The 26,571-nt window shown below is 43.7% G+C and overlaps 1 long non-coding RNA gene across 1 annotated transcript; it reads right to left on the bottom strand.

Moving 5' to 3' along the window:
• Nucleotides 1-12,872: 12,872 nt before the first annotated feature.
• LOC308293437 lies at nt 12,873-18,366 on the bottom strand. Its single transcript, XR_013962468.1, has 3 exons — nt 17,448-18,366; nt 15,310-15,449; nt 12,873-14,489 (listed from the first exon to the last, which is right to left on the bottom strand). It is a non-coding gene; the product is annotated as an uncharacterized lncRNA (long non-coding RNA).
• Between the last annotated feature and the right edge of the window lie 8,205 nt (nt 18,367-26,571).

Below are 26,571 nucleotides of genomic sequence, written 5' to 3'. Positions count from 1 at the left end.
TTTTGTATTTATCATTTAAAATTTTTACTAAACTAGTGAAAACAAGCTACAAGCACACAAATCTACAAGCACACAACGCCTCGCACCGCGAGGCGTTGTGTGCTTGTAGATTGGCTGTTTTCACTACTTTTGTGCGTCAGTCTTGTATGATGAAGCAGGGCTTTACTTTGCGTAAAAAAACATACAAATTTCAAACTTGGAGATACAAGGTTTCTGCCAGACAGTGACGATAAAAAAATCGTTAAAACAAAAAAAAAACATTTTTCCCCCCATCTTTTTTCCATTTTCATACATTTTTGAAAAAGCTCCAGGGAGCCACTAGGGTGGCACTAAAGAGCCGCATGCGGCTCTAGAGCCACGGGTTGCTGACCCCCGCACTAGCCTGACACTCAGCCTGAATTGACATTTCGTTTCACTCCATTATTCAGTCTGAACTTGCTCTCGTCCAAGGCAATTTCTGGGATGGGCGTTGCCAAAGAGGCAGTCTTCTGCGATTGGTTCACCGTCTGACCATCACAACAGTAGCAAAGCAGATGACGTAGTGTTGTTATGTGGCTGGCTAGTGGCTAGCATGTTGCTTGCTAGTGCTACTTGGCTTGCTAACTAATGAAACAGGCAGAATAGGAGCACTACGAACTAGGAATCAAACACAACATAACATGCCTGCTACTGGTGTTTCATAGCAAGATCGATACGATCGCATATAAGCCTACTGCAACGGGCGATGCGATGAGCGGTACAGTCCGGCGGCGGCGCTTGTTTACTTGGAAACGCACATGAGTTCAGGGAAAACCCCACCCACGCTGCTCACAAGACGCTGATTTACGACGCTGATTCGCCGTACGGATTTTCGAACGAGGAAAGCCTCTTCAATGAGAGCTCTTCTAGACCCCTGAATCGCCAAAACAAAATTGTAAAGGGGTGTGGCTAGCGATTAAGGATCTGGAACTAGGCTAGGGTTCCCACACATTTTCAATGAATTTCCAAAACCTTTCCAGAATATTTAACCCAATTTTCAGGATTATATAACAATCATTCAGCGCAATAACGAGTCTCTTACTCCTGTGTGCAATGCCCAGAGAGAGGTAAGGTAGCAAACATAAAGCATATAATCTTGCAGATCTGCAAGCACTTTGTGAGCTTGTAGATCTGTTTTTTTTTGTCACATTAGTCTGCAATCATGCAGCCCGTTGTGAAAAACAACTAATATGACATATTTTCATGTTATGTTATATGTGATTTATAAAATGCTTTATCAACTAAAAATAATGCATAGCCACATTCTCCAGGACACTTGATCAATTCACCTTTTCCAGTACTAGGAATTTCATGACCGTACTAGGAATTATGGGGTCCTTGAGTTTGAGAACCACTGATATGATCAAGGAACCAGTAAGACTCCCTAATCACATAGGGCAAAAATTTGTTTTTCCAAAATCTTCCTGATCCATGTTGATGACATGAGTGTAGACATGCTTTGTAGTGATTTTCGTGATTTTAGGGCAAAATCTGTAGGAGCAGTGTCCAAAAATGTGTTTTTAAAAATCGGCCTGAAGGTGGCGCTATATGGGACAGATTCATGTTGATGGGATGAGTGTAGACATACTGTGTAGCGATTTGCGTGATTTTAGGGCAAAAACTGTAGGAGCAGTGTCCAAAAATGTGTTTTAAAAATCGGCCTGAAGGTGGCGCTAGAAGAGGGCCATCTGAGAAATGAGGGGTGGGGTCTCCGTGTTGCCTTGGTGGACGAATAGGTACCGGGCCCGGCTCTCCCGGACGCTCCTAGCCCGAGTTACGGCATTTTATGTGAGCTGCAGTGGAAGGGGTCCTCCACTGGGGGCGCCACCACTTTTGCATCCGTTCTGGAGCACCAGGAGTGGGTGGGCCCAAGGAATTCCCCGTGAGCAGCCCCGTTGGGGTGGTCATTTGGTCATCTTTGCACATTTGGTCATTTTTTACACCTGGGGGTCCCCCAGGGACCTGGGGGTCCCTGAAGCTCCGGGGGTCCTTGGAGGTTATAGTTTGGCAGGTAAGGAGTGTGTGTGCAAAATTTGGCATGGATGGGGGCAACGGTTGTGGAGATATGAGCAGGGCAAAAGTGTGACGTGTGACGTGTGACGGACGGAGAGACAGACAGACAGACAGCCGGTGGAGGTTTCTGTAGTAAATGCGACCTACGGTCGCAATAAAGAAAAGATCCATTAACTAGAAGCACTGCTCTTCCGAGCACAGGTCTCCGCCAGGTCAGGTAGGTTATTGTGGCCTCCTGGTGGCGCTAATAGGCCAATGTGAAAAGGGTGCCATGTCATCTGCGGCCTGTCATGATTTAAGGCATTTTGTTTAAAAAGATTCATAATAGCAATAATGTCACATGCATGCTGCTCTGAAATGTGTTCACTTGGACCGCGCAGAGGTGCCAAAAGTCGGGGGGACGAAGATTTACAATTTACTTTACAAACATACTTTTTCCACCGCTGGTGTGAAGGACAGTGGTTCTTAAAGAGGGGTCCGGGGACCCCCAGGGGTCCTTGATGGAGTTCCTGGGGGTCCCATAGGCGGACTTTGCCATTTGCCCTAGTGGGGGCAGTCTTGAGCAACATGTCAATTGTCAACCCCTGAGCACAACATTATTTGGAAGCACACCACAGCTCTCAGCCCAACGATGACTGCACGTCTTAATCATAGTATTCATATGATATTGGCGAACACAACACAAGGCATAGAAAAGAAAGATCTCACAACAACATATGGCTGCTCATCCAGACCATGATGTTTACTGTAACAAATAAAACAAATCCAATTTACTGTGCCAGACTCTGCCACCATTATTCCATATACAATAATACAGCGATCCAACACAGTTATAGACCAATATCTGGCAGGCACACAGCCTACATACACATACAGTATTATTAACATGAGCACACAACTGTCTGAAGCACAGCCTATATATATCAGTACTAACTGAGTGAACCAAATTATGCACAGAGCGCAGCCGTGCACGCACGCACGCACACGCCCACACACACACACACACACACACACACACACACACACACACACACACACACACACACACACACACACAGTACAGTACAGTACAGTACAGTAAACAGTATACAGCCGGCTGTAAGTCATATTGAATCATTGTCTCACCTAGTGTAGAATTAAACGCCTGTTCTTGCGTCCTGCATATACATCCACAATCTTCTCAGGGCGACAACTTTGCTGTTAAGTCATCCTCGATGTTCAGAATGGCAAGTGTTGTTGAGCGCAGTCAACATGGAATCCTCCTCATGGCAGAGAAACTCCTCTCTGTGGTAGCAGATCCAATTGGCAGAGTCAGTGCCAACTGTAGCATCTTGAACAGATTGGGATAGCTGTCCTTTTTAACTGTCTTTTTAAGATGGTCAAGGTCAAGTGAAACTGTTGTGCTTAACGAAGCAGCCGAGGCTTTCACCAGATCCATCTCTGCTCCAAGCAGGACAGGATGGATTTTCAGTGGCTGTGCATATCTTTCTAGGAGAGGTTCCACTCTGTTCTTGTCACATTTAAACACTGCTGCACATGCCTGTGCAAGTTCTATTGACTCCCCCGTGAACAGGGGTGTCACACCAAATTCTGGGCCCCGGGTACAATGATTCACTGTGGGGCCCCTGTGATTTAACTATTGAAAAATAGCAGATATACAAGCTCACATCGCGGCACCGAGTCACCCGCTTCGAACGTTATCAGAACATAGAATGTCCATTATCAGCCTTTATTAACTGCATAGAATGCGTCCATTATGGCCATATTGCCCATACTGAGGAACTCATTATGCTGTTATCAGACATAGTCTCGGTTGATTTTGTTCACGTCCCATGGAAAATGCCCATACTCTCGTTCAGGCACTATGTTTTAATCAGACATTCTGTCTGTTGATAATGTAATCACATCGGCCGATATGTCAGTCACGTGACTGCTGTTTTTTTTTTGTTTCGTTTTTTTCAACACTGCTCCCATAACCTTTATTCTCAGTGTTATATGCAATATTTTACGAAAGTTTCTGCATTATATTGTTCACTGATACAAGACTGACAGTCTTATTATAATTATCTTCAAAATAGCGTTGGTACTTTCTCCCTTTTTAGTCCTTACGTCAACATAAACATTCAGATTTCAAAGATACGGCGTTTGCTCAATAGCCAAGGATGTTACAATTATGGACGGCCCCTCACATGTACGCATAATGTTCCGTGTTGTTTAATAATAATCATTTTTGATCCGATCGGTGGCTTTTAACAACGCGACCCCATCGGCCGTTGGGGTGTATTGCACCTTATAACTCCTATCACTGATCTGATTAAAATGCTTTTTTACTAAACAATACAGAATGCACTCGTGCCGAGGTTGGGCCGTATATAATTGTAACATCTGTAGCCCCGGGGAAATAACTCTATATTTGAAATCTGAACGTGGTAGTAGTGGAGGCGGAGCACAGATTCCCCTCCGCCGAGGGTTTCCAAGGAAACAATATAAACAGCCGAACCGCCATGTTTTTTTTAACGCTGTATTCTCTTGGACTTATTAAACACTCTCAACGTCTTTTTGTGGCATGTGATTTACTGCTAAGAGATTTTAGGATAGTATTTATTTATTTGAACGTCATATGTGCGGTCAATTCACCTATTTAACGTTTCGCCCTGACGTTGTTGAAAATAAAAGCTCATCAGGTTTTATTTTGATATTTTCAAGCTTTTATTTTCCTAAAATATTAACCCAAGCAAGAAGGTGATCCGGTGTCAGTAGTGAATACTGCATCCGCCTCCTCACCCCATTATTAAGGTCCCCATCAAGAAAAGAAGTAGTTTGTTTCCGTTTCCGCTCTTGACGTTATGGATTCTTTTTCTTTTTTTTTCTTGTTTTGTTTCGTTCAGATATAGCTGCAGCGTCATGGATGGATTTATGAACAATATCTGCACATAGACATAGCGAGTCCATACAGGTAAGATACAATATCAATATCTTTACATCTGCGTTTAAAACATAGAGCCTCGCAGCGGAGCTTTTGTTGTTGTATTGTATTGGTGTAGAGTTCTGTATTTGCGACATTAGCTAAGCTAGGCTAACACAACAAAACATCGGACCCCCAGTCCCCAGGGACCCCTTAGCTGAGAGAGATGAAGCAGGGACCCCTTAGCTGAGAGAGAGATGAGGACCCCTTGTCTGAGACAGATGAAGCAGGGACCCCCCTAGCTGAGAGAGATGAAGCAGGGACCCCTTAGCTGAGAGAGAGATGAATCAGGGACCCCCCTAGCTGAGAGAGAGATGAAGCAGGGACCCCTTAGCTGAGATGGAGATAAAGCAGGGACCCCTTATCTGAGAGAATTGAAGCAGGGACCCCTTTAGCTGAGAGAGATGAAGCAGGGACCCCCTAGTTGAGAGAGAGATGAAGCACGGACCCCCTAGTTGAGAGAGGTGAAGCAGGGACCCCTTTAGCTGAGAGAGATGAAGCAGGGACCCCCTAGTTGAGAGAGAGATTAAGCAGGGACCCCCTGGTTGAGAGAGGTGAAGCAGGGACCCCTTTAGCTGAGAGAGATGAAGCAGGGACCCCCTAGTTGAGAGAGGTGAAGCAGGGACCCCTTAGCTGAGAGAGAGATGAATCAGGGACCCCCCTAGCTGAGAGAGAGATGAAGCAGGGACCCCTTAGCTGAGATGGAGATAAAGCAGGGACCCCTTATCTGAGAGAATTGAAGCAGGGACCCCTTTAGCTGAGAGAGATGAAGCAGGGACCCCCTAGTTGAGAGAGAGATGAAGCACGGACCCCCTAGTTGAGAGAGGTGAAGCAGGGACCCCTTTAGCTGAGAGAGAGAGATTAAGCAGGGACCCCCTGGTTGAGAGAGGTGAAGCAGGGACCCCTTTAGCTGAGAGAGATGAAGCAGGGACCCCCTAGTTGAGAGAGGTGAAGCAGGGACCCCTTAGCTGAGAGAGAGATGAATCAGGGACCCCCCTAGCTGAGAGAGAGATGAAGCAGGGACCCCTTAGCTGAGATGGAGATAAAGCAGGGACCCCTTATCTGAGAGAATTGAAGCAGGGACCCCTTTAGCTGAGAGAGATGAAGCAGGGACCCCCTAGTTGAGAGAGAGATGAAGCACGGACCCCCTAGTTGAGAGAGGTGAAGCAGGGACCCCTTTAGCTGAGAGAGAGATGAATCAGGGACCCCCCTAGCTGAGAGAGAGATGAAGCAGGGACCCCTTAGCTGAGATGGAGATAAAGCAGGGACCCCTTATCTGAGAGAATTGAAGCAGGGACCCCTTTAGCTGAGAGAGATGAAGCAGGGACCCCCTAGTTGAGAGAGAGATGAAGCACGGACCCCCTAGTTGAGAGAGGTGAAGCAGGGACCCCTTTAGCTGAGAGAGATGAAGCAGGGACCCCCTAGTTGAGAGAGAGATTAAGCAGGGACCCCCTGGTTGAGAGAGGTGAAGCAGGGACCCCTTTAGCTGAGAGAGATGAAGCAGGGACCCCCTAGTTGAGAGAGGTGAAGCAGGGACCCCTTAGCTGAGAGAGAGATGAATCAGGGACCCCCCTAGCTGAGAGAGAGATGAAGCAGGGACCCCTTAGCTGAGATGGAGATAAAGCAGGGACCCCTTATCTGAGAGAATTGAAGCAGGGACCCCTTTAGCTGAGAGAGATGAAGCAGGGACCCCCTAGTTGAGAGAGAGATGAAGCACGGACCCCCTAGTTGAGAGAGGTGAAGCAGGGACCCCTTTAGCTGAGAGAGATGAAGCAGGGACCCCCTAGTTGAGAGAGAGATTAAGCAGGGACCCCCTGGTTGAGAGAGGTGAAGCAGGGACCCCTTTAGCTGAGAGAGATGAAGCAGGGACCCCCTAGTTGAGAGAGGTGAAGCAGGGACCCCTAGCTGAGAGACAGATTAAGCAGGGACCCCTTATCTCTCTCTCAGCTAAGGGGTCCCTGTTTGGGGTCCCTTAGCTCAGCGGTCCTCAAACTGTGGGTCGGGACCTCCAGGGGGGTCGCCAGATGACTAACCTAATTTCTCTCAACAGTAAACAAACCAACATAAAGTTTAAGTGTATAGCAGGTATTTGCACATTTCTAAATTGACAATTTAAGGACTTTGTAATACTTTTTAAAATGACAAATCAAATGTTGGCCAAATTGTCAACTACATACAGTATTAGAGGCAGAAATTGTGAAAATATATTTGTGAGCATGTAGATCTGCTATTTTCACAATAGAGCCATGTTATACAACATGCCTCAACTGTTAGTGCTCATCAGGGGGGGGGGTATATCAACCACTTGAATCCTAGCGTCCATATTCTAAGAACTTTAGCTCACAACACCTCACAGTGAGCTTGTAGATCGGCTATTTTTGGCAAAGAGGTTTGGTGTAGAGGGGAAAAGAGCAGACTAAGTACGATATATATGATAGATGGCTTTATTGCCATTCAACATATACATGAAATGCATAAATGAACGAAATTTCGTTTCACTGGCTCCTAGTTAAAAGAAGTTAAAAATACTAAAAACTAGAAAACAGCACTTAATCAATAAAAACACAAGTCAAATTCATGGAGATATGTCCCACAGGATTCTTAAGTATTATATGGAGAAAGGTCAGGGGATGTGCACTTTTTAACTCTCTCTCAACTAAGGGGTCCTTGGCCTGAAAACATTGAAGACCCCTCGTATAGATGGTATCTGCAGTTATCTGCAGGTATCTGCACATTTCTAAAGTTACCTCTAAAATAACAAATGAAATGGCCAAAACGTCAAATATTAGAGGCAGAAACTGTGAAAATAGTTGATCTACCTGCTCATGTCGACATGTTACTAATACAGCCTTTATCTTTTGTTCTGCATTCAAGTGTCACCAACCAGAAGAAGCTGAAGAAGACCAAAGATCTCACTAATCCGACTAGCTGGGATGCATCTGGCACTGTGCTCCCAATCGAAGCAAACTCTGGTTGCCATAAACAACGCTCTGGGGACCATAATCGGCTGCTTGGAGCATTGGAACATTTTGGACCTGACTGCTTAACGTTTGGATTACGATTTGTGGATTATTTATCATTTTTTCAAACACATTTTTGGAAAAGAATTTGCGACCTCCCAATTAGGGAGTCTTACTGGTTTTATTCAATACTTCTTTTTTAGGATTAGCCTATCATATGCATTATGGATGTTTTTCCATTGACCATTGACATTTTAGGAGAATATGAACTGTCTGATCTATGAACGGACAACGGTCCATTTGGTTTTTGGATTTGCACATCCACCGTTTAGAACGGGTACACATTATAGTCTATTATTATTTTATGCTTTAACTATTGAAAAATAGCAGATATACCAAGTGCCGCGCTGCGAGCTTGTAGATCTGCTATTTTTTAAGAATCGTGAAAAAGTGTCTTTTGAATCCTTCTAAGATTTTTTGAAAAACCTATGTTTCTATGTCAGCAATCTGGCCAGCCATCGTCAAAGAAAAGGTCCTTTTCACTTAACTGGAGCTCAGTTAGTCTGTTCTTGAGAGACTACTATGTCAGTGGTTCTCAAACCTTTTCACGTGAAAGACCCCCAAAATGATATGTATTTGGCCACGGACCCCCATCTCAAAATATCTAGTTCCAGGGACCACCCAGAAGCAAAATTTGAGTTACAAACGTTCGCTTTGAACATACATATATTCAAAGATTTGCACACATTTTCACGACTTTTAAAAAAATAGCAGATCTACAAGCTCGCAGCACGGCACTCTGTGCCGCGCTGTGAGCTTGTATATCTGCTATTTTTCACTGGTTAAAGCATTCAATAGTTCTAGGCCTAAATGGACTCCTAATGTGCCATAGTCATAGTACATCAGTGTCATACTTAGTCAGCAGTTCAGAGGTCCGGTCCAGGGTTAGCTCTGGTCCAGAGTGTCAGCTGTCAGTGAAACCTCTCAGCACCCCACCCTCTCTGTAAAATACATTATTTTTGTCATGAAATAAAATGCAGCCACCTCGAGCCGGAAATAAGCGGCAGTCGAGTTGGATGCATTTTATTTCATATAACAATAATGTATTTTACAGAGTGGGTGGGGTGCTAAGAGAGGTTTCCCACCGCGGAGATGTATGTCCATACATAGACGAATGTGTCCCTGGCAAATCTTTGATTTCGTTTTTAAACACCATTGTAATCTCCAGACTTACTCTATAAATGATCTAAACTAACTATTTAAGAAAGGACATCTTTGTGAAACGTGTTAATAGTGTTTGTTTTAAGGGAAAGTCTGGAAACACTGTGATTCTCTTGCAAATACATGGACATTATATCCCCCCTTTAATTATGCCAAATGGTATTGTGTTTGATATCATTGTTATCGTTGATGTGTCACCTTTACAACGAGGTACAGCTTGTAAGGCAAGCTGTAACCACACTGAGCAACACAGCCAGACGTGAATGATTGCACTCTCCCACAGTAATAAAGAAAAGAAAAAAACAACACATATTGGCCATTTTTACAACTGTCATGATACCGTTTATCTGCATTTTTGTAAAACAATACGATACACAGCCAAACGTTACGATATATATATATATTTTGTAATTCTCTGTTCTCTGTTTACTCTACTGTGTGGAACGACTTATCCTTGTGAAAGACCTGTCTTGAATGTTGTGTTTTATAATTATAATTCAATCCTTCCTTCGTATTTTGTGTAAGAAATAAATATGCCGTGTTTTTAGGCTAACTTGGATCCCTGTGTGTCTAATAAATACTCTACATTAACACACACACACACACACACACACACACACACACACACACACACACACACACACACACACACACACACACACACACACACACACACACACAGCCTTTAATAAATAGTGGGTAATACTGTGTAATAGCCTAATTAATAGTTAATACACAATGACAATGATCTTGTGCCACTAATCCATAGTTTCTACAGTGTTGTTAGCCAAACTGTTGCGCCACAGTGCATCTACGTAGGTGGTGCGCTTCTTGCCTCCTGGCTTTACCCTAGGTTGGCTTCCATAGTGTCAGTTTGCTTGCCTCTAGTTCTGGGTGCCTTACTCAGTGTCCATCCAACCTCATCGTTCTGTCCTTGTCACAGATGGTAGGTCCCCAAATAGAGGTCCACATTTCTGATGGTGATGGTGGTCCCTTCTATAAGACTTTTTTGAATGCAGCTTTAGCACCACACTACACAACACTACACTGCACCACACCACCACACTACACCACATCAAAATATAAAAAAATGCCCACTAAACAAAAGTACCCCTGTCGGTAAGAAACAGATTAACCCTTTTAACTGTGATTATAATAAACTGTAAAGTATTAATGTATTACTATGATAATTATACACTATAATAGATAATAACAGTGATTATATCACAATAGAATCTATTATCATGTATTACAACTATATCCTGGTGGTCTAAATGAAAAGTCAGTGAGTCATTATGAAGTCTTTGGCCCTGTTTGGCCTAGCTCAGACCTACTCTTTCACCCACTTTCACAGAGTGCTACCCAGGTCCTTGTAGTGGAAAACCTGGCACAAGTGGGTGGTGTAGGATGGTGTGGTGTTGGGCCATGTCAGTCGAAAAGGGGCTTATGTGAAACCTACATGGGGCTGAGACATGTACCCTCACGGCAAAACAGGAAAGATACCTGGATGAAGTCTGCACAAGAATGCTACTAATGTCACTAGGTGTCAGATAGTGGTCCACATTACTGATTATGTCATGTGGTCCCTCACCAAGTGACATTTGCATCATCTCTCCTATCCTATCCTTGTTACTAAAGACTGAATCACCACCAACACCACAGCTGACAAACCCAGACACATTAAATGGACCTTATTCTCCCAGCTGGAAGATCTTGATTTCACTGACAATCTTGCTCTCCTTTCAACCAACCACAACAACATACAGGAAAAACGGACAGGCTTAATAACTTTGCCAGACAGGTCGGACTCAGTATCAACACCTCCGATAAACAGGTGTTGTGTGTAAACTCCATCCCCACAGGACCCAGAAATATTTCCCTTATAGACAGACAGACAGACAGACAGACAGGCAGGCAGGCAGGCAGGCAGGCAGGCAGACAGACAGACAGACAGACAGACAGACAGACAGGCAGGCAGGCAGGCAGGCAGGCAGGCAGACAGACAGACAGGCAGGGAGGCAGGCAGGCAGGCAGGCAGGCAGGCAGACAGACAGACAGGCAGGCAGGCAGGCAGGCAGGCAGGCAGGCAGGCAGGCAGGCAGACAGGCAGGCAGGCAGGCAGGCAGGCAGGCAGGCAGGCAGACAGACAGGCAGGCAGGCAGGCAGGCAGGCAGGCAGGCAGGCAGACAGACAGACAGACAGACAGACAGACAGGTAGATAGACAGACAGACAGATAGATAGATAGATAGATAGATAGATAGATAGATAGATACCCTTATTATCCTAAGGGGGAAAATCAGTTGCCCTGAGGCAGCACAGCAGTATAAGGTCATTTACAAAGTTACAGAGAAGTAAGAAAAATATAAAATGAACTGTACAAAAAAAGAAAGGAGCCAGAGCATACCAAGGAAATAACACACATACACCCGAGATGGCTTGGACATGTGCTTAGAATGGAGCAGGGCAACATCACAAAGGTGGCCTTGAGATGGACTGGTGCAGGACTGTGACATGAGCTGGAACAGATGAACCTGTCATGGGGAGAGGCACAACATGCTGCCAGGAACTGAATGAAATGGAGATGGCTCATTGAAGCTGTATAAGCTCAGATAAAGTTGTGTAATACCCATTGTATCTATATCTGGCTCTCTGTTATGCCCATATTTGGTGTTCTGTGCCCATGCCAGTCTGTGACAACTCCGTGATGTCAGTCATTTTGGGCACTGTTTAGTATCAGTGATGTCAGTCATGACAAATATAATTTGTGCATTGTTTCAGTATGCGGCTATTACCATGGTGGTGGGTGGTGACACTGTTTAGTATCAGTGCAGACAGACGGCGGACAGGGTTAGGGTTAGGGTTAGGGTTAGGACATCCTAATGTCCAAAAGGACATTCAGTCTATTAACAGATACAGTAGATGGGGCGTGCAGCGTTTTTTAATGTTATTAGTCCGATGTCCCATTAGTCCGAGGCTGGTGAATGCTAACCTGCCGACGCTGGTGAATGATTAACTGCTGACACTGGTGAATATTAACCTGCCGACGATGGTGAATGATAACCTATAGTGAATGATAACCATAGACTCCACACCCTCCTATCTAACATCAGGGTCTACAGAGCTCTACAGTGTTGTGTGCTAAACCCTCCACTATCACCTATCTAATATCAGGGTCTACAGAGCTCTACAGCAGAGGTCTTCAATGTGTTCAGGCCAAGGACCCTTTAGTTGAGAGAGAAATGAAGCAGGGACCCCTATAACCTTTTCAGTGATTCCATAGTTCCATTATTTGACAGCAAAATCATCAGAGTATTTACTGTAACCACTTGAACCGTCAATACTTAATAAACTTGACCTTTCACTCTGTACTTGGTCTGCTCTTTTTCTCCACGACACGAAACTCTTTGCCGAATATAGCCGATCTACAAACTCACACGGCCTTGCAGCGCGAGGCATTGTGAGCTTGTAGATCTGCTATTTTTGGCTAATTTTAACTGCTTAGTTGTATCACTGCATTATTACTATGTAATAGCACACTAATTGTTACTGTAAAGCAGACATACTGTATACAGCACAAAGGTTTATCATCTGACTCACGGCTTACCAATAAAACCTACTGCGGGCAACAAGCATAAAACATACACGCATGTAGTGTGTGGTTAGTAAGTCCAGAGAGTAGATATTAAGTTGGATATGAAAAATCATTTATTGATACAAAAACAGTAACATGCAAAAGATCTTAAAACAAAAGCACCAGCACAGCATAACACGGTCGAAAACCAACAGTGATTGACAGATGAAGGCAACAATTTGATTGACAGCAGGCGTTACCATAACAACCACCTGAAGCTTACAAAGACAATTGGCATTTGGTGATACATATCGTTGATACGCCTCTTCAGATATATTATATACAGTATATATTGTGATACAATGCATGTTGAATTGTTAATACAGAGAATTAGCAATTTCGTCTAAATCAGTAGTTGTCAAACCTCATCCTTTTTCCCTTTTATTTTTTGTTATCTTGTAGGAGGTTGACTGTTAAGTAACTTGAAAGATAAACATAAAAACCAACATGAGAAAGAATCGTGATAAGATTGTGTATTGTGATACAGCTTATATATATATTTTCCATGTATTCTTCCACAAGATAATGCACCATTTTCAAATCGTCTGCCCTCGATGCAACAAGAGTAACAGTTAACAGAGTACTGACCCACAGGTTGAGAACCAGGGACGTGCTGGGCCCCTGATTCAGCCCGGGAAAAATAGTTGGAGAGGCCCTAATTGCGCGCTATAGAGAGCGATCTCTCTCCATAGCGCTGCTGCTACTCAAAGATTTGCCATTTCAGATCATGACAAGTGACAAGCCAGTGGGCCAATTACTTGAGTTATAATTTGTCGTTGTCGGGTAGAAAACCGTTTGTTTTGTATTTATCATTTAATAAAGTAATTAAAGAGGCGTTGTGTGCTTGTAGATCGGCTGTTTTCACTACTTTTGTGCGACAGCCTTGTTTGATGAAGCAGGGCTTTGCGAAAAAATGTACACATTTGAAACTTGGAGATACAAGGTTTCTGCCCGACAGTGACGATTTACTTTGTTGGCCGCCCAGCCCCCAAAATGGAACGAAGGCCAACATTATGTTTACAGCAGAATTGAGCAGACATACAGATTAGAGCTTTGGAATCAGTGTCTAAATAATTAATTAATTGATACGTGCACTGCTGCGCAAGGTCATGAGTCATGACATGATGTCCTCCTGATATATACATCATACAATTTGATTTGGAAGATAGCCTACTACTGCTGCTTTATTATGGTGAAGAAGGTTTGTAAGATGGGTGGGTGCAAGCACAAACGTTCTGTGTCTGGTTCGCGCTCCTCTGCTCTGTGCCAAATTCTGTCTGTCTGTCTGTCTGTCTGTCTGTCTGTCTGTCTACCTGTCTGTCTGTCTGCCCACAGCGTGGCAGCCAGGCAAAATGCCTGGCCAGGCGAAAGGACCAAATCTGTTAAGGCGAATAAGTTATAGGCGAATGGGCTGGTGACCGTGGGAGGTGCTCTCCATTCCGGTAGAAGCTGGTGAGCAGTTCCTGGAAGTCCATTTTGTTTCATTGTCCTCAGGCAGTTGCAGATAAATACTCCACAAATCTGTCCACCAAATCCAAATGTAAAGAGTTCAGTCCAAAAGTGCTCCAGTGGTCGCACATGCTGATCCTGCTGTAGACAGATCCATGCTGCTCTCTCGGAGGTCACTGTGGCAATCCAGTCAGCCGCAACGTTGACCTTCCTGGCATGTTTGGGCTTCATCTGTGGAGAAAAACAGAGTTTGTGTAAATTTGGAGTGCCCCAACTAATTGCGACTTAAGGTTGCCATGAGAAATGTCACAGCTTATCTCCGTGTAGACGTGTGTGTGTACACATTTTTACATATGGGTTGGTTCCCTTGATACATCCGGTGACATCACCTATGTAAAAGTCCATATATGGGTATTCCCCAGAATCTTTTATGCCCATATATGGAGATTCCTGATTAAGCCCATATCTAACAGAACTGCATAATGGAATTGCCCATATGTGGAGGAAGACAGCCCATATTATGTGCGGCTGGTTCAGACAGGGATCTCCATGTATGGGCATAAAAGGGACGTACAGTACATGGATCTCCATATAGTATATGGGTAACTGGTCCGATATACATCACTGGCCAGATGGCCAAGAATTGTCGCCCTGAGGCGTCTTACTAGTTTAGTAATCGTAATCAAATCGGCACATAATCGCTGGAATTTCTATTAATACCGTGCTAAAGAACTAAAACAGGGTTCCCACAGCTTTTTATCAATTAATTTCCAAAACTGCGCTGCGAGACGTTGTGAGCATGTAGATCGGCTATTTTCACAATTTCTGGCTCTAATATTTGACAATTTGGCCCATGTTTAATTTGCCATTTCAGAGGTATTAACCAAATCAATAACCAAAGACAATGCATAGCTATTTTTTCCAGGGCCTTCCAGGAGCCTTGATCAATTCCAAAACTTTTCCAGTACTGGAAAAATATGATTCTAATCTCAAAATATTTCCAGGAATTTCATGACCGTGGGAACCCTGGTAATAATTGTGACAGGCCTACCTGGTGCTTATGGGGTTGGCTGGGATGATGGTGACGTAGCTGGTCTGTGGGGCTGGGGCACCGTGGCAGCCTGCATCTTCCTCGTCGATGAAGCGAATGTTCTTGGGCCTTTCTTTGAACTGGTAGGCCAGGATGCCCCGCTGGTAGTAATACACACACACACACACACACACACACACACACACACACACACACACACACACACACACACACACACACACACACACACACACACACACACACACACACACACACACACACACACACACACATTACTCAGGGTTCCCACAAATGTTTTCCAATTAATTTCCAAAACTTTTCCAGAATATTTAACCCAATATACAGGACTATATAACTATATTACTCCTATGCACAATGCCCAAAGACAGGTAGTGTATGCCAGTGGTTCTCAACCTTTTCAGGCCGTGACCCCGAAATAATCATGTTTTTACTGGGGACCCGGCACCCTGACGAGCACTAAAGAGTTGAGAAATGTTGTATAACACTGTTCTATTGTGAAAATAGCAGATCTACATGCTCACAACGCCTCGCAACGTTGTGAGCATGAAGATCGGCTATTTTCACAATTTCTGCCTCTAATATTCAAAGAATGCATAGCTATTTCTCCTGGACCTTCCAGGACTGTTTCAAAATATTTCCAGTAATTTCATGACCGTGGGAACCCTGCTAAAAATATGCCTTGAATATTTATTTTTAAATTACCTATTTGAAAAGAACACGGTTACCATTTAGCCTGACAAATGTGTAGCTATTCTTTAATCAGAATGTATAAGGTAATAGCTAAACAAATGCCACAATCTGATTAATTGCTTAAATAATTGACAGATTAAACAACGTTTTCAGGCCAAGGACCCATTAGTTGAGAGAGATTGAAGCAGGGACCCCCACAACCTGTTCATAGATTGATTAGATTCCATATAGTTTCATTGTTTGACAGCACAATCATCAGTGTATTTTCATGTCAATTTGTGTTTTCAGATATTTAACCACTTGAACTGTCAATATTAATAAACTTGACCTTTCACTCTGTACTTAGTCTGCTCTTTTCCCCTATTCACCAAAGCTCTCTGCCTAAAATAGGAGATCTGCTATTTTTGGCTAGATTTCTCAGAATATGGACGCTAGGGTTCAAGTGGTTAATAAACAAAAGTTTCTATCACTCAAAGATTTGGAAGACCCCCCTGTAGTAACTCTGGGGACCCCCGGACCCCCTGTTGAAGTAAAGAACAGCGGCTTTACCTATCACTTTAATACTGACAACAAAGCATTCAAGGCATGCTAAGGGGGTCCCTGCTTGCTTCATCCCTCTCTCAGCTAAGCAGGGACCCCTTAGCTTTAATAGGGGGACCCCTTAGCTGAGAGAGAGAGAGAGACAAAGCTGCTTAATCTCTCAGCTAAGGGTCCCTCTCTGTCAACTAAGGGGTCCCTGCTTCATCTCTCTCTCAGCTAAGGGGTCCCTGCTTCATCTCTCTCTCAGCTAAGGGGTCCCTGCTTCATCTCACTCTCTCAGCTAAGGGGTCCCTGCTTCATCTCTCTCAGCTAAGGGGTCCCTGATTCATCTCTCTCAGTTAAGGGGTCCCTGCTTCATCTGTCTTTCAGCTAGGGGGTCCCTGCTTCATCTCTCTCTCAGCTAAGGGGTCCCTGCTTCATCTCTCTCAGTTAAGGGGTCCCTGCTTCATCTCTCTCTCAGCTAGGGGGTCCCTGCTTCATCTCTCTCTCAGCTAAGGGGTCCCTGCTTCATCTCTCTCAGTTAAGGGGTCCCTGCTTCATCTCTCTCAGCTCCCTGGCTGGGGGAGATGTTTAATAATTATTGTTTCCTTTTTTTTTTTCTATTTTCCCAAATAATTATTAAAAATAAATGAGGAAAAAAAAACGGCCTGCTCACATAGGAGGGTAATATGAGTCAACAGAAAAATAATAATGGGTGTTTTTAATGAATCTATCATGGTTAAAATGGAGTTTGAAGTTACAAGTGTGTTTATGTGGAGAGAAGCTCACACGCTGTTTCCCTGTTGAGAGTGGAATGTCCCTTTAAGTGAGTCGCAAAGATAAGCATACAGATTACAGACTACACATCCTGACATGTAACAACATAAACCCCCGTCATTGTATCTTACCTGAATGGACTTATACCCAGGAATCGTTCATAAATCCACCACGCTTCTTGTTCCTGATGTAAACAATCCTCCAACAGTCCACACACAGAGAGCGGAAGACGAAATAGCAGGTCATTCAGTCAACTGTAGGACAAATGCAACTGGCTTAAGGCCGTGGAAGATTGTGATTGGCTCTCTCCACCTTAACCCAGTTGCTTTTTTTATACGCTCGGACTGAAAGACCTGCAAAAAATACTCTCCCACTGCGTGACGCTGGCCCTGTGACGTCAGTCCTCAAAATAGGAAATAACATATTATCGTTTTGCTTACTTTATTCACTCAAAATATAACGTTGGTCCTTGCATTGCACATCCTTGGAAAGCATAAAATCGCCTTATTTTTTACAGAGTCAAGAGATGAGGGTTTCATAAAACACAACTGTAGGACATTAATACAATATCAAGCCAGCCTGGCCAGCATATGCGCGGTGCATGCTGGGTAATCCATTTGGATAAATAAATGCTTTTTGCCAAGTCATCCTTTCACATTTGTCTTAACTGTGACCAACATTTAACAGAAGTTACATTTTTAAATTGGATCTGAGACAAAACACTTTTTATATATTATGTTTAATTACGATAGTCATTTGGTCTCGTCTCGTTCGTGCACCAAAAAAACAGCAGTCACGTGACTGACATATCGGCCGATGTGATGTGATAGAACATTACATTATCAACAGACAGAATGTCTGATTAAAACATAGTGCCTGAACGAGAGTATGGGCATTTTCCATGGGACGTGAACAAAATCAACCGAGACTATGTCTGATAACAACATAATGAGTTCCTCAGTATGGGCAATATGGCCATAATGGACGCATTCTATGCAGTTAATAAAGGCTGATAATGGACATTCTATGTTCTGATAACGTTCGAAGCGGGTGACCGAGTGCCGCGCTGCGAGCTTGTAGATCTGCTATTTTTGAAAAATCATGAAAATCTTTGAATATTTCAAATCCTTCTAAGGTTTTTTGAAAAATCTATGTTTCGATGTCAGTGGAGCTCAAACCTTTTCATGTGAAGGACCCCCAAAATGATATGTATTTGGCCACGGACCCCCATCTCAAAATATTTAGTTCTCGGTGCCGCGCTGTGAGCTTGTACATCTGCTATTTTTCAATAGCTAAAGTATAAAATAATTAAGGCCCCTCCACCACCTTGGGCCCTGGTAACTCAGTCCCACTTTCCTACCCCTTGTGACGCCCCTGCCCGTGAACCGCCTGTCAAGTTCGGCGATCAGAGAATCCAATACGGGCCGATAAAGGTGTTGGCGAAATGTGTCACTCTCTGTCACACTCTGACTGACTTCTGTGACTGTCTCACTTTCATCATCCATTTGGCGTTGGCCCAAAGTAGACGTTATCAGGAAACCCGACAGGGAGGAGGGGGGTGGAGTCACTGGAGTGGTCTGCAGTTGGGCCAGGGGCAGGGGCTGCTGCTGCTTCAGCATCCTCCTCAGTTACAGTCACCGCCGCCACGTCTTTCACCTTGTCCTCGCTGAACCTTTTCTCTGATTCCCACACCGTGCTCCACGTATCAGTGTTTGCCTGCCTCAGAGATTTGAAGTGAGCTTTTAGATTTTCTGCAGCCTGGCAGAGCGTGGAGTTGCTGGACTGCAGGGCCTTGTGTGTAACGTGGATCACACGCAGCATATCCTCAGATAAAACCAGACATGCAATGAATGACATTCTTGTCATGTGTTCATTTAGGCCAGTGGCATCAACAGCCCATCTCCCTCCCTCATCACTAATGTCTTTTAGGCACCCAGTGATAGCAGAGTAGTGGGTTTTAACTGCATGCACGGCCCTCCACTTACATGCCCATCTCGTCTCACTGCGCTGTACCATTTCCTTTTTTTCCATGTGCAGTGATTTCTGGACTTCAATACATTTATGGTGATTTGACGGTTGTGCAAATACAGAGAACAGTTTATCAATAACGATCAGGAATGTTTTCACGCTGCGATTGACAGTGCAACACTCTACAAGCACCAGATTTAGTTTGTGTGCCAAGCAGTGAATATAAGCTGCGTAGGGATAGGTCTCTTTGATGCGCTGCTGTACTCCTGACAGGTGCCCCGACATTACAGAGGCACCATCGTAACTCTGTGCAACAATTGGGATGTTTTTGAGACCACCCATCTCCAGTCCTGTGTTTATAGCGTCCACGATCCCAGCCGCATCACGAGATGCTGAACAGTCAAGGAAACACAGAAAACGCTCCTTGATTTCAAGCTGCTCTGTATATCTTAAACAAATCGACAACTGTTCCGTTTTGGAGGACCTGGCCTCGTCTGCCATAATAGAAAAAAAAAACGTATCCTGCACGGTTTTTGCAATGTCTGCATAAACCAAATTAGCACATATTTCAATTATTTCATTCTGTAATTTTGGACTTGTAGAATTAAAATAATTTGACTGCATGCTTTCAAAATCAGAATCATATTTAGAATACCAGCTGCAAAAATCACGAAAATTGCCCTGTGAGTCTGACTCTTTCCCCTCCCTGTGTCCACGGAAAGGCAATCCAAGTTTAGACAACAGACAACAGACATCAACCACTTTGCACAAATAAGATCTGTTCTTCTCAACAGTAGCTTTATGACTATCTGATAGTTTAGCTGCAATAGAGCCTGTAGATGTGCTCTTTTTAAAGTTGTCCCATTTAGGGGGTCTTTAAACCAGTTCGCTTGGAAACGCTGCCGGTCTCGTTTTGGATTTATTACCCAAAAAACGTCGCGTTTACACCTCGTTGTTGGTTCGCTTTTCTGTGTTTATACGACAAGTTGACAAAGCATGAATTCAAGCAAAATGTGTCATGTTCCCAGCCTACATAGGCCTATACTGTGTATTTACCCTTCAACTATAAAATGTATATTGTTTTTAATGAGACATGCTTTGTAATTAGGCTATGCTCCCAAATCCATATTATTATCGTCTGTTCGCATATTCAATGAGTCCTGCAAAAGGAGGTTTTTTAGCGAGGTGAAGTGAAACACCAACAAAATAAGCCACCTGAAAGATGAAGGTCGGAACATTTATAGCCTATGGAGCATATTTCTGGACATTATCTACGGGGATGGGCAATATAAAGTGAGTTCTATCTTCTATCTGCAACACAGAAGTAGACCTATAACGCAACATGCTGCGAGGTAGCGAACGGATCGAGTAGCCTACAGAGGCACATATGGGTATGGTAGTCTACCATACCTTGATTACAAGGGAAAATAATAAAATGTACTTCTTAAAATAAATTCATCATGCCTGTTGCTAAGTATTGGCAACATGACTGTCTTGCAAGCGTGCCTTACACGTGCAAGACCAGACAACAGTCATGCTGCCATACCTTAGCTATACTGAACTGACGCACTGGTGCACTGGGACGCGGCGCATGGGGGATGATGAGCCGTCGCAAAATAAACTAACTGACGCCATACACACTGACAGTCTGTTATTTGCAAAATAAACTAACGGAATAAATTAACTGACGCCATACACCACTGACAGTCAATCATAATCACAATCATAGCCTTGCGTTATGGCTTTAAGTAAATTGCCTAGTTTCTCTCTCTCAGTCTTAAACAAATGTCAAGTTTAGGCTACTGAGTCTGATGTTGATTAGCAAATACATTTGTTTAATTTCGCTGTTTTAATATTTAAATGGTATGATGATGATGAAAGCAACATGCGTGCCTTAAGAGGAGGCTGGACGCACTGGAGAAAAAAAGCGAAATAGCCGATCTGCAAGCTCATAATGGACATGATTTCTTTGCCTGGAGGAGAGGGAGCGAGGATAGGCCTATAAGTTTTTGTGATTATGATGTGGAGTCGTGGTCTCTGACTGACTGGACAGTAGGTCTAACCGTGGACTGCCACTGGACTGTTTATTCTGTCTGTCTGTCTGTCTGTCTGTCTGTCTGTCTGTCTGTCTGTCTGTCTGTCTGTCTGTCAGCAAGACTCAGCATATTACAATAACTCACTCATTACCTGAAGTCCGCTCGCTGCTTCTGTGATGTGATGCGGTGCATGAAGAATTAGTCCAGTATTTTTTGGTGAGAAGTTGAAAAAGGGGAACGCAAAATAGTCATTAATCATTAGTTTGCTTAGAATTGAATACCAATCCATAGCCTAATGGTTTAATTTAACTTTGCGGAGAGGAGAGCTGTTGCAACTCCGTCAGGCCAGCGCAGGTGCGACTCATGCGTAATTATTGATCTGACCTTCTGCTGGCAGTTGTAATTGATTATTTTGTCTATAAACCAATAAATGTTTTATAGCCAATAGGCTATAGACATTTTTAAAAGGCTTTCATATACTCCTGACATTTTTCAAATGAGGTTTGGGCTAATAGATCACTATGTGTTCAGTTTAGGCAATTTTCTGGGTTTTAATTAGGCCTACAACAACACAAATAATAATAATAATACATTTTCGGTTAGTCTGACAGACTGACACTGTTATGCAGCAGGGGAGGGGGTGCTATGACATCATCGCACTCTCCCTCGCGGCCGATTTCCTATATTACACCGGTGCGAAGACGATGCGAAACCACAGAAATGCACTTTCAGAGCCGAATTCCGAAAAGTATCGGATTGGGTCACGAAAACGCGTCTCCGTGTGTCAAAATGGCCGAATCAATAGTAAAAGCTATCGTCTTACCTATGATTCGTCCTCATGTAACAGCCACCTTAATGATGCAGTTCTTATGGCCTTCAGATATTGCGTGTTTGTCCAGTTTAGAGCCCAGCTTACTCCAGTCACTCACTCCATCCTTACGAAATGAATCCTTGACGCTGCTGTCATTCTGGAACTGCCGGCAGGGAAAACAAAAAGACGGCGTCCTTTGCAATAGAATATTCCATCCATGGGTGCTTATTGCAATAAATGGTGGAAAAAGATCTTTTGCTTTTTCCAATAATTTTTTCGGGGAATTCAGATAGAACAGGTTGCTTGTCCACCGAAGGCCCCGCGGCCTCATCCACTCTAACTGATGGCCCCGGGCTGGGTGGTGGTTCTGGGGCCTCATCCACTCTAACTGATGGCCCCGGGCTGGGTGGTGGTTCTGGGGCCTCATCCACTCTAACTGATGGCCCAGGGCTGGGTGGTGGTTCTGGGGCCTCATCCACTCTAACTGATGGCCCCGGGCTGGGTGGTGGTTCTGGGGCCTCATCCACTCTAACTGATGGCCCCGGGCTGGGTGGTGGTTCTGGGGCCTCATCCACTCTAACTGATGGCCCCGGGCTGGGTGGTGGTTCTGGGGCCTCATCCACTCTAACTGATGGCCCCGGGCTGGGTGGTGGTTCTGGGGCCTCATCCACTCTAACTGATGGCCCCGGGCTGGGTGGTGGTTCTGGGGCTGCTGCTAGTGGCTGCGGGCTTGGCGGCTCTGCTGGGGCCGCTGGTATCTCGGCAGAATCTGCTGCTATGGTCGGGACCGGCTTCTGTTGGCTGCCGTCGTCAGGCGGCTGCGGCTCCTGTGTTGGCGTTTTACGCTTCAGAAATGGACGGATATCCATGTTTGCTGCTGAATTTGTTTGAGCTATCAGTCACGCTACAGGTACACACCACAGATATAAAAAGCTAGATACCTCGTCCACCCACTGCAGTTGATTGGAGCGACCCGTCTCGCCTTGGTGGGCTCAAAAGAGGACGTGTCGAGGGCAGGCTGCCACTCAAAAACACTACTGGCCAATCACAACGGGTCTTTTCCGGGACTTTTCCATTCAAACCTGCCCACCGACCTTACGCACACAGAAGCCTGTCAATCAAAAATGCCCACCAAGGCGAGACGGGTACCAGAGAGCCGGAAGAGGCGTCTACCTTTTTATGTCTGTGGGTTCAGGTAGGAAGAGGGCAGACTCACTTACTTCCGTCTTCCATTCCATCGCACGTGAATGCCAAAAGAAAATCATGTCACATGACATGACTAGGCCTACTCTTAAATTAAATTATTACAAAACAACTAAACATAATAGAATTCATATGTATTTCCCACAATTGTTTTATTTGTATTGATAGTTAAAAAGTGCACGCAAAAAATATATATTTTATTGAACATGTTTTGTCTAAAGTGCACAAGTCTGCCCGCCTGTCCCCCTGGCCATTTGGAGTGCTCTCCTTTTTTTCATTGGTTGAACAAATGTATTTAATTTAAGGTATTTGTTTTGTAGAAAGCAATATATTTTTTTCTAAATTAAGAGATGCTTATAAAATTTGGTATTTTTCCTTCTTTGATGTGATGCTATACACTATTAATATGAAGACTAATTTAGCTGTGGACCTCCTTGAACCCCCTCAAGGACCCCTGGGGGTCCTCGGAACCCCACTTTGAGAACCACTGGCCCTTAAATAAAGACAAAAAGTAGTAGGATGAAAGATTAGACCTGCACACTGCCTCTTGCTAGTTCAAGACAATCATGTATTAGAGCAACATTACAATTTACTGCAATCCCTAACTTTTTGTCTCCACCAGCCGAAAGGCATGGGGAGAGACTCAGTTTTCGACCCTGTCCGTCCGTCCGTGTGTGAGTGTCTGTGTGTCTGTGCGTCCGTCCATCAGGTTTGACCAGCTAATCTCTGGCGCCGTTGGCCTGGTCACTGCCAAACGGTGCACACACACTCCCTGGATACTAATTCAGAACCTCTGCCCCACGTTTTTAATTCACATGGGCCTGTTCTAGCGCCACCATGAAGCAGACCTTTGCGAAACTAACTTTTGCCAGTACTCCTGCAGATTTTGTCCAAAAATCACACAAATCGGTAGACAGTATCTCTACAGGCAGCTTGTGATTACAGAGACATTCTGCATGCACATTCCCACTAGCTCAAGGAACAACCACTCTTTTCACATTGGCCTGTTATAGTGCCACCAGCAGGTCGACTTTTGCCGTTAACCCTCTAAGGCCCAAATATAGAAATACTTGAAATAAAAAATTGAAAAAAATCAGATGGTGTTGTAGGAGTCCTATTAAGAGGAAAATGTAATGTTTTTTTCAAAAAAATGTTTTTGTAAGGTTTTATAGCCATAAATCATAAATCATAAATCATGCTCTAATTTACATATGGGGGATATTTTTCACAATAATAACATATGTACATGTTCTAGACATTCTAATGATCACCAAAAAAAATAGTACAGGCATTTTACTTATGTTTTTGTGAGGAATAGCTTCCATGAAAAAGTGAGATGTTGTTCGTCAAAACTCTGGAATGTCAGCGGGTGTGGCGGGTGTGAATGTCAGCCCCTGTGGGGGGTATTTATATGCAAATATTGTGGCCAATGGCATTGTAATACTAAACAATCGAATCCAATGGTGATGTTTAGGTGGTAGGGGGAGCTAAAATAAAATGATTTAAACCTTTTTTTGGATAAAATACAAACGTTGTAATATTACAACAGTGGGCCTTAGGGGGTTAAAGGCCAAAGAAAACATGACACCCTTTTCACATTTAGCGACGCGGCGGACGCGCCACCAGGACCAACCTGACCTGGTGGAGACCTGTGCTCGGAAGAGCACTGCTTCTAGTTTTTTCTTTTGTGAATAGGACATTATTTTGACCACTCTGGAGTAGAGAGTATGTTATGTTATGTTCCTGTGGTCAGGTAGGACACCTACAGGTTGAAGAGGGGTACTGCAGTAACTAAAAACAGAAGGTGATAAATCCATGCTGGAACATGAACGTTAATCTGATTGTATTGAATGTTTCCATTTCCCACAAAAGAATATTAAAAACTAAATGTATTAGTAGGACAGTATGAGTCACTAGAAAAAAGGATGTTTTTGATGACTTTATCCTGGTTAAAATGGAGTTTGAAGTTACAATGGGTGTGTATGGGGACGGGCCCAGACAGCATAATGCATTTCATATTAATCACACAGCTGATTAGACTTAATGAGCTTGACCTGAGGATTTAAAGTATACCACTATAAAGGAAACTGCAAAGATTTGGTTGTATTCAACATTTATTTTTTATAAAAGTAGAAAAAAGGTCCACAGTAAATTGGAATTGTCTGATGGATATAAACATATTTGGTAAAATAATTTGTGACTCTCCCTCTGGCAGAGTCACCTTCCTTTGTTGCAAAGAACAAAAACAAATCACGCAACAAATGCTTCACACAAAATTACAATAATGCATAAGTAAAAGCAAAAACATAGCTATAATAATAATAAAAAACAGTAATAGACACTAGACAGTGCAAATTGATTGTCATACAAATTATTGCAATCAATGATGTGTGTATTTGGCTTTGGACATTGGAACATTTAAATCAGACTTGCCTTTTAGGCTTTGTAAATAAAAGTTGCATAGAACATAAAAAGGTAAATGGTGCATTTATACAGCGCCACCTACTGCTCATCAGGAGCAACTGGGGGTTCAGAGTCTTGACTTAAATATACAAATAAATGACTGACAGTGACTGCGACCAATCATCAACATACATAATGGACTACGTCCAAAAATACAACAACCTCTTAACAGACACACGTCCATGAAGATGTCACATGACTCCTTACAGCAAGGGTCTTCAACAGGAGGTCTGGGACACGTAGGGGGTCCTCAGAGTTACTACAGGGGGTCCTTTTTCTCCTTTTTTATATTAATCACTTCTTGAACCCTAGCGTACATATTCTGATAACTTTAGCCAAAAATAGCAGATCTACAAGCTCACAACGCCTCGCGCTGCGAAAGAGCTTTGGTGTAGAAGAGAAAAAGAGCAGACTAAGTACAGAGCGAAAGGTCAAGTTTATTAAGTATTGACAGGTCAAGTGGTTAAATATCTGAAAACACAAATTGTCATGAAACCAAAACACACTGATGATTGTGCCGTCAAACAATGAAACTATATGGAATCTATGGGTTGTGGGGGTCCCTGCTTCATCTCTCTCTCAACTAAGGGGTCCTTGGCCTGAAAACGTTGAAGACCCCTGCCTTACAGGGTATTGTTTGGACAAGAAATTGATTTGCCAGTGGATGTTATGCTAAACATAAGCAACAACGTCACATGCAATATAAACATGGAATGCATTTTTAAAGGTGAGTGCAGTGACCACTTATCCATTGCATCATATGGGCGGTGGGGT

This window comes from Nannobrachium achirus (assembly GCF_963921795.1).
Source record: "Nannobrachium achirus genome assembly, chromosome: 1".
NCBI classification, from domain to species: Eukaryota; Metazoa; Chordata; class Actinopteri; order Myctophiformes; family Myctophidae; genus Nannobrachium; species Nannobrachium achirus.
Note: the sequence above shows the minus strand (reverse complement) of the source record. Positions and strands in the feature narration are given on the sequence as shown.